This window comes from Taeniopygia guttata, chromosome 5 (genome assembly GCF_048771995.1).
Source record: "Taeniopygia guttata chromosome 5, bTaeGut7.mat, whole genome shotgun sequence".
In the NCBI taxonomy this organism is placed as follows: domain Eukaryota; kingdom Metazoa; phylum Chordata; class Aves; order Passeriformes; family Estrildidae; genus Taeniopygia; species Taeniopygia guttata.
The window spans coordinates 32298420-32310832 of NC_133030.1; the positions used below are offsets into that span (position 1 = coordinate 32298420).

Here is a 12413-nt window from a genome sequence, read left to right on the forward strand (position 1 = left end):
GCATCCACAAATTCTCTGGGAAACCTGTTCCAGTGCCTCACCAGCCCTCAAAGTAAAAAAGTTCTTCCTAATATCCAGTCTAAACTTACTCTCTTTCAGTTTAAAGCTATCACTCCTTGGCCTACCACTAAATGCCCTTGTAAGGGCATTCTCTTGTAGCTCTCTTTAGATGCTAGAAAGTGCTGTAAGGTTTCCCTCTCAGAACCTTCTGTTGCCCAAGCTGAACACCCCAGCTGTCTTAGTCTGTCTTCACAGGATAGGTGCTCCAACCCTCTGATCAACTTGGTCATCTTCCCTGGACTCATTCCAACAGGTTGATGTCCTTCCTGTGCTGGGGACCCCAGAGCTGGATGCAGCACTCCAAGCAGAGTCTTATGAGGGCAGAGGGTCCCAGCACAGATCCCTGAGGAACACCATTTGTTCCTTGACATCCATTGGGATCCTGAGTTATTTGACCACCACCCTTGGATGCAACAGTCCAAACAATTCCTTATCCACTGAACAAATGCATGTCTTGCCAATTTAGAGAGAAGGATGTTGTGGGGAGACCATTTCAAAGGCTTTACAGAAGTCCAGATAAACGATGCTTGCACCCTTCCACTGATGGAGTCACTCCATCACAGAAGGCCACTGGTCAGAACTTGCCTTTGGTGAAGCTGAGCTGGCTGCCTTGAATCACATGAGTGTGGCTTGCCCCATTAATGATTGGCCACAGAGTTCCCAAAAGCTCTGGCAGGGCTTTCCCAGGGTCACACTATTTTCTGCCCAGATCTTAATTTGTGGTGCCCTTAATACCCAACTTATGTTTTCAGCTTTCATTCTACCATCTCAAGAAAAGTTTAAAGATACACCCTAAACAACTGGTTGTTATTTTAGGAGGCACAGTTATTTAGCAGTTGTTATTTAAGCAGTGAGGAACTGATCCCTCTTTGTTTGTTTGCCTCCAGTAATCTGTGTTACACCATTACTGCACCATGATACCATTCTAACTAATTAATTATTTGCATGACATAGCTTTACTAAATTTTGGATTTTGTATAAACATTTCATACACACATGCATACAGAGGTCCAAATTAATGAATGAATTTCAGGCACTTAACAAAGGGACGTTACAAGCTTTGTTTCCCCACAGGTTCCCATTTGTAGTTACTAGAGCCTGTGAAGGCAGCTAGAGATGGGCACATTCTGAAGACAAAAATGAAATTTGATCATTTCTGATGCTATCTTTCCTGCATCTTTCCAGTACCTACTTAGAGGTGCTTAAAGTATATACAACACTGATTTATTCACCTCTGTGAAATACTTTAGGTTACATAGGGTAATTTCAGGTCTTATAAAAAAAGATTTTTTTCTTTATTTTGCTTTTTTTTTTTTTCTGGACAACAGTAGGTACGCCATGCCTCTGGGCAAAATGCCAGTTTAACAAAGATGCCAGTTTGCATCTGTGTGTTAGGAGCTGACTTGTATTAAGACTAGAAAAGAATTCCTCACTTTTAAGTAAAATGGTTTGATACCACTCACACTGGGCACCAAAAATAACCCTCTTCAAAAGCACCAAATCTGAAATTCTCTTTAAACCATCTTTAAAATCTGCTCAACAAACAGAGCATCAGGTGACCTATAGCAAATAGAACCAGAGTGGCACCATATGTTTTCTTGTCCATGCTTATGTAAGATGCTTAGGAGTTGTCATTTTCATGCCTGTATTGTGCATCTACTATTAGCAGTACTGGAGACACACACTCTAGTCAGCTGTCCATTCTTTTTCAGATGTACAGAAACCTACAGCATACCAGGACTTCTATGATAATCACAAGCACCAGTGTTTGGGATGTGCATATATATACAGATGACACAAAGTAAAGGACAGAGGTCAATATAATATAGGTAGAGATATTAAGTAATACACTATTGGTAGAATGAGAAAGAATGTAAGTTTTTGTCTCCTGCTAAAACAATCTACATATCATTCCATAATATAACTAGTCTTGATACATGCAACAACAAACCCATCACATTACACACAGACCAAACAGCACTACCTGCACAACAGTTCATAGCAATGCCAAGGTGTTCAAAGTGTTAACATTTTCAAGCGTGCTTGTTTTGCATAGGCTTATACTAACTTAGAAACCAGATTACACTTCAGCTAAGCAACTTGCCTCACTGTATCTTCACTGTCTCTGTGAATTCCCACATCTGTAAAGATATGCAAAGTTAACTTAAATATTAGATATGCAAAGTGAACTTTAAAATAAATGTGCCTCAGCCAAGGCAGTGCTGCATGTGTGGCACACAGATGAAAGTTTTAGCAGTGTACATCTGTGCCTAAAAAGACATGGAGGGTGTCTTTTGACATCCCATGCTGATAGTAGTTTTTTTGGGTATTTCCTAGGTTTAAGTCACTCTCCTGAGTCACTTGCACTTGGATACTCCGGCAGCACAGTACAAGGTGTAAAGTTTTGCACTGCATCCACAACATTGACATATCATCCTTCCTTCTCCTGCTGAGTTTACAATGACCATTAGATAAAAGAATAAGGACCATTTTCTTATGCATGGAATAAGCCCCCATTCAGCAGCCTTCTCTCACATTTTCCCTAGTACAGCCATGGCATGTAAAAAGTTCCAAGAGCCTGGCTAAGAGCAGACTGGACAACGAGAATGCTTTAAAAAAGTGAAGCTCTTCTACAGAGCTGCATGAAGGCTCAGCAGTCAAAAAGCAGGGAATGTCAGAGATCCACTCCAAATTTCATCTTGGGAGTACTAAAATTAAAATATCCACTAGAGTACAGTAGCTCTCCCAAAGCAATTCTAAAAGGCATTGAGACTGATAGATAATACAAAGAATAAAAATTTTCAGTTTCCATGAAGTTACTAGATAGAACTTAAAGACTAACTAGCAAGAAAAGATAAAAGAATGCAAAAGTATGCACACAGGATAATAAGTGTAGGTGGAACCAGTGGATAAACAGAAACTTAGGAATATACTTGGGGTTTTGGCAAGTTATGTAACAAGAAGCAACATGCATGCTGAAAGAAAAGTTCAAGGAATGGTCATATTGGGGCACTCAGTAACTACAACCAGAGATCCCTTTACATGACCCTCCAGGATCATAAAAGGCCTTTCAGTAGGAGGCAGATGAATGCAAATTACTTGTAGGGAAGGTGATGTTTCTGTATTAGTTAGGAAGTACATTGTAATGAGTGTGTATAATCATGATGGAATAAATACCCTGTCGTAAAGTTTCACAACACACATTCAATTATAGGAGATATCCCCTGAAAGTGTCCAGCACTGTAGTAAAGAATATCTGCTTTCTAATATTTCAAATTGTGTTAGAAAGTTTATTTTCTGTCTGATTTTGGTATCACTACAACAAGGAAGTGAAGCAAGTAGAAGACAGGACTCAGATGGAAAAGCAAAAGGACCTTCCTAAGTCAGTGCCAAGGTGGCTGCATAAATGGGGTTGTTGAGGAGCTGAGCTGCCTCATGAAGAAATATGCAAACTGATGCAAGTCTTGCAATGAGCTATGCTGGCCCTAAGAGAGGCGCAAGGGGCAAATGGTGCAGTGAACTAACACAGGACTGATTAAACCTCTGCTTTATTATTAGGTTTGCCATGATCTGCAATGTGACATGTCACTCCACCTCTCGGTGCTTCTGACTGCCATCTGGCTAAACTATTTCGTGTGAGGGCTGCATCTAATTGGGCTGGCAGGTAGCACAAATAGTTACCTATACTGACAAAAGTCATCAGGAAAACTGAAATACAAAGAGCAACTGCATCCAGTCACTTGCAGAAGCACCAAATTAAAGTGCAGTCAAAAAAGCGTCACAACTAGGCAGCTCTTAGAACCAGTCTCATTTGCTAAGTCATCGTGTCACATCGATTCCCAAGTTTACCAAAATATTTCTTTCAGGGAGCCTGAAGGTGAATCTTTAAGCATTTGTATTTAACAGCATAATCAATAAGCTTCTCTGTACAGCACTTTAGAGTGAGTAATTAAAGGAAATATTTCTGCAGTAGAGATTCTCATTAGCAACCTAATTAGCCTTCTGAAAATAATTAACATTCCTTTCTATAAAGGGAACAGATGACCCATTACATCTATTAGACAAGCAAAACAAATGCTGAAGGTAAGGAAGATTTGTTCAGGGAGACAGCAAGAAAGCATCCAGCAGCAATACAAGTAAAAAAGAAAAAGATGAGACACATCTGTGGTTCACATGCCTGTGAACCATGAAGACTGGACAATGCAAGTGTGTGTGCAGCACTAGTATGTGCATAACTACCTGATGTGTGCATGCAACATTCACACAGAGCATTTTCCTTCCCCTGCCTCTAGGACCTACTGGTAATCTCATCACTGAGATGCTGAAAAATTCCACCTCCAACTTGTTTTGAAAGCCAGAATTAATCAACCATTCACAGTCAGAAACAGCTCTCTCCACATGCAAAAATTCCCCAAGGATCATGTATTTTCATTGTTAAAACACTCTCAAAATGCCCATTAAAAAAAAAGCATGATGCAATGTCAGATACAGGGACAAGTGAGTTGATGTCTATGAACAGCATGCAATTCACCTCTAAAGTTTCACAGGGTGATGTTTGACCAGTTAGCATGCCCCAAAAGAGTTATGCATACATTTTCTGACCAGTGCATCAGTGTGGCTGGAGAACCACAGGCACCAGTGTTGTGGGATGTGTGTATATATACAGACGACAGAAAGCAAAGAACAGAGGTCAATATATCCCTTCCAGGTGCAGCAAGAACTGTGATATCAATTTAGATGGATGCACTGTTTCAGTGCAGAACAACAGATAAAGGAGAAATGAGTTGAGCTTCTAAACATCCACAGATTCAGGTAGCACAGCGAACATAACAATTCGTGAAAATGCAGCTTCATTTTCAACCAGTTCCATGTTTTCTACATTCTTACATTTCCCTGCCAGGAAAGCTGAACGAACACTCATAGCTTTCAAGTGTGACTGCAGCGAGGGCAAAGCTCAGCCACACAAAAGCTTCCATAGCTACATCACTATGGAAACCACAAATCCATTGCGAGCTCTGTTTGTCTATTTCTTTCACTGATGAAAAACAAACAAAAGAAAGGTATGCTTCCAGTTTATTGCCTTTTTACTTTGGTCAAGACCATAGGATGACAAACACATTTTACCTTCTTCAGAAGCAACCCTTTCTTCCCTGACAGCTCTCTTTGTGAAACCTACTCAACTTCTCAACCCAGCAGAGCAGTCATTCCCCTCAGCATGCTTCCACCACATTTTTTTAGTGAGGACTCTTCAAACATAGTCTGGGATTTTATCTTAGCCTCCACAGTTCCCCTCAGCATCTGGACTAGAACAACTCCAAAGGTGACTCTAGGGCATTTCCAGCTGACTGAGATAACTAGAAGCTGAAAACTGTTCTGAACACAAGCTACAGAGTCTTGTTTTGACAAAAGTAACATTTCCTTCCTTTCCAAGAAGCTCTCTTGGAACATGTGAAGTGCTCTCAAAATGCAGTAGGGCACATTACAAGACAGCTGTAAACACAAAGGTTGAACTTCTGCTTTTAAAGACCATCATTTCTACAGATGTTGCTAGTTCTAGGTAGCTTTTCTCACACTAAAAATCAGAATATATCTCAGCAAAAGCCTAATAGCAAAGAGCAACTCTGAGAGATACAGAAGGAAAATGGGGGAAAATGCTCAAGAATCTGTAATATGGCATGGACAGTGCAGCCTGGGTACATGAAATGGCTGAAGGAATATTCATACCAACCAGTAAGAAGAAAAAGAAAAGAAAAAAAAAAATAGTTAAAACCCCTCTCCATCTAAGTATATGCATTTTATGCTGATAAACAGCCTCTGAACAAAGCTTCAGCAACACCTTCTCTTACAGTGGGCACCTCTTACCTGCGCCCACAGCAGTTCATGGAAGAGTTGAAGGAGAATTGAGCCTCTACAGCTCTGTAAATTTTCAGTGCCTCTCGAATTCAACTGCCAGCTGACAACCATTGCAAAGACAAATGCCTAGTAGTAAATGAGTTGAGAAAAACTATGTGTTACAGATGTTCCCAAACAGCCATTTAAATACAGTCACCTCCACTAGAGCACTCTGCATGAACAGAAATCCTGCCTGTGCTCAAGCAGAGGACGCTTTAACAGAGGACACTTTGGCTTCTCAGCATGATGGAGCTAGGAACAAACTGACATAGTCTAAGTTCTCTTAAAAAAACCAAAGCAGTGCTACACAAAAGATGCAGCTCTCCCACCTCTCTTTTGCAAAATGGGCCAGAGCAGCCAGGGCTTCCATCTTGCTCCTAACTCATTGCCCTCACCTCACAGACACTTCCAGGCTGGCCTTACCAGATGTGTCCCAAGTTCATTGATATTACAAGTATTCCTACCAACCCTTGGGTTCCTTCCTGCCCATGGGATGCTAAGAGGTTACTTCTATGTCCTCAAGGATTGTCACAACAATGCCCAAGCCATTTTAATGAAGGACAAGCTCAAGACAGGTGATGACAGTCTGCAGGGTCTTGTCCCCATAGCTTTGAAAGCAGATCTGTCTGTATGTCCAACAGACAGCATCCTGAACAGCCTGAGTGGATGGAACCTACAGGAGGCATAGGAGGAATGAATAATTCATACTCTTGTTCTGCTGGCAATGGATCTTTGTTTTTTTGTGCCCATGCAGTGTTCAGTTTTTAACAGTAATAGGAGACTTCTGCGCTACATTCGATGGTTCTTGAGGACAGGCAAGAAGCCGCATTTGCTCTACTCGCAGCAATAGTATCACACACCAAAGCACTTGCCAGACACAGCTTTCTTCAGAAATACTCATGGCTGCATCACTGACATAACAGCTGGACTCACACAAAGCTCAGTCCATCACCAGCTGCCTTCTCAGGAAGCTGCTGACACTTGCTTTGTTGAAACATTGCAGCCACTCAAAAGAGGACACTTGGTGACCAAGTGAAGCCCTGTAATCAGCTACACAATGGGCAGCACAATCACAGCTGGAGCTCTAGGCAGGAGCTGACCCTGCTTATCCACACTGTTAACACTGCCACAGTTAATACTACTTTCCTTCAGTAGCTGACTGGGTCTGTACCCCAGACTCAGAGAGGATCAGGGGTCTATCAGCAAGAACACCAGAGGAGTGGGACAACAGAATAGCCCAACAGAAGATCTCCTGGGCACTACAACTAGAAGAGGGTAATGAAACATCTGAGACAGGACAGACTAAGGGATGACTGTGCTACAGGTATCTGAAGTTTATACATGTAGCATGTACATATTCTAAGTGAGTTCCCAGCTAGCAGTAAAGTAGTGCACAAAACCTGCCCAGGAAACCTGATCCACAATAGGCAAAACAATATTGTAGCCTGAACCATGCCACACACTGCAGACACAATGAGCCTGTCACAAATGCTGTAGGGTCTGGAAATTGTTCTGGTCCCACAATGTCCACCCCACCAACCAGAATCAATATCAACTTTTGCTCTGGGATATAAATCACCCTTCCAAATTGATAGCATCTTACGTGCACTCTGTGCAAGTGTGATTGCCACAGCATACAGGAGAGTGCCAAGATGAGGCTAAGAAGATTAGTAGAGTAACACACTGGTGAATCAGGTGCAGAGACTGCACTGCTTGTTAGGGCCAGGAATAGATTCCTCATCATCCGACTCACACCTATGTTTTCACAGAAGAGAGCAGCCCTCTGCTTTTTACCTACTGCTCTGGTTTAGCTCAGAGATACTGCTCCACTGTGCTGATTGTTTTAACTGCCTCAGGCTATCAGAGTGTGAGGTTTTAAAGAGAAAATAACACTGAAAAGTTTGTCTGTATAAGTTACAAGCAATCAGAATGATGTGACTCACAGCAGACAGAAATCAAGGGTGATGTGTGCAAATGGCAATCTTACGCCTTCAGAAAACAACTTGATGTTTAAACCAATGGAAATAACTTTGCACTCTACATATTTAAATTTCCAAGGTCCCATCTACAATCCAGTCAGCTCTGTACTCAGACAACTGCTCTGTTTTTCTGGTCTACAAGCGCAGTCCCACCAGTTTTAGCCTCCAGACCTTACCTTTTCCAGGGAGGGATCCTGGAGCTCTCCCAGTCTTTGGCCAGCTCTTAATTCACAACATCCGCAGGTAGACTAGGCTGCCTCCAGCAAGTCCAAGGGGTTTCAGATGCCAGTCGTTTTCCGCCCAGGTGTGTGTGACCAAGAGTTAATACAGCAACCAGACAGACTTCCTAAACCAAAGAAGTATATTTTAATCTTAATACAGCACAATGCAAGAGAGGTTTTAAATACAGAACAAGCTATGTGTATAGATAGCTTAGCTCCAGTACATCGGGCCCTGGAAGACCTGAGTTCTTCAGAGCCCTCTCAGAGCACCTGTACCTGCCCCTTGCCAGAGCAGCACCCTGACAGCTGCCTCTCCTTGGGTGAGGCTGAGCCTTTCTGCTCTCCACTGTCCTTCTGGATCTCAGCCCCAGGAACCACACAGAGCAACTTCACTGGAGTCAGTGACCAAAGGTTCACTGCTACCATCTCACCCAAGGTCTCCATTAACCCTTGGAGGGTCTGCCAGAAATTGCTTTACTTCTATTTTCCCCATCAATATCTCAATTTTTAAAGTAGGCTTCACTGATGACACTTTCCCACCCCCATCCTATATCTCCTAACATTGCCTCCTTATCTCCTCCAATCTCCTCTTATCCTCACTTCTCCAATCATCACGCTTTTCTTCTCTCTTCCCCATTCCAGGACAGAGTGTGGACTTCATGTAAGCAGGCCTTTCCCAGTGCTACCCACTGTCACTGTCACTGCACTGTCACTGTCCTCTCTGCTCCAGTGATCTGACTGCCTTTCACCTCCATGTTGGGCTCAGGCAGCAGGGCTGCATGATGCAAGCAAGTGGAATCCATGAGCTGGGGCTCTTCTTCTCTTCAAATGCTGACATTTCGGATGCCACTTTCCTGATTTTCACAGAAATCATGCCTTGAGATGACAGCTTCAATACACAAGTATCCAACACCTTATTTACATCAGCCTCACAGATCTCACAACCCAAGGGCTTGTCTATATATAGCAATTTTCTGAATTAATTGCATATGAAAAAGTTAAAGCAAGGACATTTATGTGTCAGACTGTGTAACAAATGAGTTCTTCACATTATCCTAATGAATCTCAGCATTTTTGAGCACCAAAATCCAAGAGGAATTTGAGAGACACGTTTTCCTTAATAAACAAAGCAAAACAAACCTACATTGTTTTTATTTAGATGACACTGAACTACAAAACCACTCCAATTAAAAATGCAGATTAAATAACTAATCCTTCCCCCAAAAATCTTCCCAATGAGATTAATGGAGCAATGAATAGCATAAACCCACTAATTAAATCAATGTAATATGGGTATTATTGAGACACAGCTAGCACCTTCTGCCTATGCACTAAAGCTTGCATCTACTTTGGAGTCTCTCTTACCATGAGAAATAGTTGCTATTTTACTAGCTACATATTTGTACATCAGACTGGGAAAGAACTTGTTTGTTGTCTAGCTTTGGTATAAATTGTTGTCACATCAATATTCCTAAAAATTAATTGCACTTAATCCATTTTCCCTATATGCTATTTGCCACAGATCCCTACTGAACTATTTATCAAACATATGTAAACAAAATTTCAAAAGAAATTTCCTCAGAATCATAAAACCACTGAGAATGCTTTTTACATAGTCAGATCCACTTGTCTATAATTTGATACGTAAAAGACTGAGGAACAAATTCATACAAAATAAGCAACTGCAACACTCCCAACTCCTTAAATGCAGAAACATGAGCATTACAAAAGGCTTCAAGCCAACCTAACTTAAGGACAACACAGTCGTGCTTAGTCCATCCCTTTCCCCAGAAACAGTGCCCAGGCCACCCATGGGGCTTAACCTGGAGCCAGACCAAGGAACTCATCAGCCCTCTGAATGCTACCCCATGCTACCATAAAGCCTGCTAGTTTTCAGCTGTATCACCATCTCTCAGATTTGGCTCACAGCATACAGCCCAGCAGGAAGAAGTTCCCTTTTCACTAAATACTGCATCACTTTGAACTCAGAATGCTGAAGAAACCATACCTTTGGTTACAAATGTATCTATACTTGAAAGAAAATACTCATTGAAGAAAATCTTCACTAGTAAAGACTATATCATAATACACGTGAGCAGAGCAGTAGAGCTGAAGAGAAAGATTTGACCTTAAGGCTCACATGATTAATACAAAACTTAAACTGTTCAGAAAAGGGGATTTGTTTTTTTGTTTGGTATATAAATGGACTTTCTGTGTCAAAATACTAATGATTCAAAATGTGTACGGTTTGTAGTAAGGGAAAATCAAACAAAAACCAGTTAGAGTAGTGTGAACATTCACTTGCATATACTAAAATAGTTAAAAACTAAAATTGCAGACTTCCCAAAACAGCACTTCCTGCTCTGACTGTTCCTCTGACACAAACGTTCCTGGTGTCAGCAGGTTGGGGACTACACATGAGCATAATGTAGCAGTACTGCTCATCAAGTGAGAATACAAAGAAAAGCAAACAAAAAAGAAAGTAAATTCCTAACTGGAAGGTGGTTAGTTGAGCATTCCTTCAACTGTCTCTTTCAGTATTTACATCCCTTCATTATTTCTACAGTTTTTCACAAAGAGAGCTCAGGTCCATGCAACTAACAGGTGATAAGTTGTGCAACAGAAAAATCAAGCCATAACATTGCTCCGTGACTTATCTGGGATTCTCCTGGGAAGAAGGTGCCAAATTTGGAAACAGAAAGTGAGTCTGTTCTTCTCAGAAACTCCCCCTGTTTTGGCAGGACTTACACAGAGGATGATGCAGATTTCCCTTTTAACTGAAGTCACACCATGTCTCTTGATGAGGACTTCTGAACCTCTTCCTACACTGGACTGAAACACTGCAGAGGGACATGTAGGACACAGTCCCCCATCTCCTGAAATGCAAATGCCTTTTGCTCCTTTTGGAACAACAAAAAAATAATTGGAAAACCAACTCTGTAAAGCAACAACTTGCATTTACCCAAAGAAAACAAGTGAATTCAAGGTTATGGGCATTCTTTCCCAGAGATATCTAGGTGAGTCCCCTATCTCAACTGAAAACTTCTGTCAAAGCCCTGAGAAGCACATTAGACCTCTGGAGTTTCAGATTTCTTCTAAAAGCCATGCCACCACCCAACAGCTGAAGAGGCTTGGCCAGATGCCTGCATCCCCACAAAACTGCAGTCTCTGCAAATGCTTCTGTGGCTATTTACTGCCAAAATCAAAAATGCATTTAAATAACTTCCACGAGCTTTTTTTTTTTTTTTTTTTGCTGTTGTTATCCTGCAATATCTTTGAAAAATAAATTAAACTCAGGTTTCAAACACACATACAAGTGAACTCCCTTGTGCTGACTTCCATTATTAGACTATCACTTTTTCATCTGTGTACACTCATCTCTTCTTATGTTCCTTCCATTCTGCTTCTGTTAAGGCAATGAAAATGAACCAACTGGATTTACATTCATATTTTCATGAATTACCATGGCTCTCAATATTTTTGGTCCAAGGGGCCACTGTGGATGTTTTGATACTTCTCACAGCTTGCCATGTATTCCTGTCATCTACCTTTTAACATAAATCTCTCACCCATTTTCTTAATTTTCACGGTCCCAAGGATGAGCTCTGACCTACTTGTTGTAAGCTGTTGAACCATCAAACACTTACAGACCCATCACAGGAAATGGTTATTTACTCATATATGCTTACATACCATTCATTCTCTCTGAGAGCTCATCAAACTTTGTTGTTGTTGATTTCAGATTTGGTGAATACTTTTCTCTAAATCTGGGGTCAAATCTAACCTCACAATATGGCAGATTAAGTAAGAGATGAGTTAAAAAGGAGCAACTCTTACAAAACTCCACCTACACTTTCTTTATGAAGAAGTACAGCACCCGTGTTATATCATGAAAGCACGCTCACTGGCGTTTCGGTAATTGAAGGCAGGGTACTGTTGCCTGGCAACTTATCTGATTACCATTTTTTCAAGTGTCACACGCACACTTAGATATGTTGCATAATAATGTCTCGCTTTTATGCAGCCTAACCCAATGGGAAAAAAAATAAGGGGATGAGGGCAGGAAAGCTACAAAAATTAATGTCTTTCTTTTCTGGAAAAAAAAGTACAAGATAGTAGCTCAAAACCAGGTTGAAACATTAGTATTCCTGAATTTTATTCCTGCTTTTTCTGGCTTGCTGAATGTGCTTATACAAGCATTTTACTTTATCTACTTGTCTGCAAAATGACACTAATAATACCAGCCTCACAGAGACACACT

At 41.2% G+C, this 12413-nt stretch overlaps 2 protein-coding genes across 10 annotated transcripts in view; both read right to left on the reverse strand.

The window, feature by feature from the left end:
- The window catches only part of RAD51B (RAD51 paralog B), a 424230-nt gene extending 415984 nt beyond the window's left edge, over positions 1-8246 (reverse strand). For all 7 annotated transcript variants that reach the window (XR_012056345.1, XR_012056346.1, XR_012056347.1 and 4 more), the window contains exon 1: positions 8108-8246. The gene's annotated coding sequence lies outside the window, so the exon portion shown is untranslated. The remainder of the gene's footprint in view (positions 1-8107) is intronic.
- The window catches only part of TMEM229B (transmembrane protein 229B), a 32757-nt gene that overhangs the window by 13941 nt on the left and 6403 nt on the right, over positions 1-12413 (reverse strand). Inside the window, exon 1 of one of the 3 annotated variants that reach the window (XM_072930103.1) lies at positions 8108-8247. The exons of 1 other annotated variant lie outside the window; for it this stretch is intronic. The gene's annotated coding sequence lies outside the window, so the exon portion shown is untranslated. Of the gene's footprint in view, positions 1-8107; positions 8248-12413 lie in introns of those variants that run through there. One more of the 3 variants, XM_030274487.4, reaches the window with a different exon arrangement.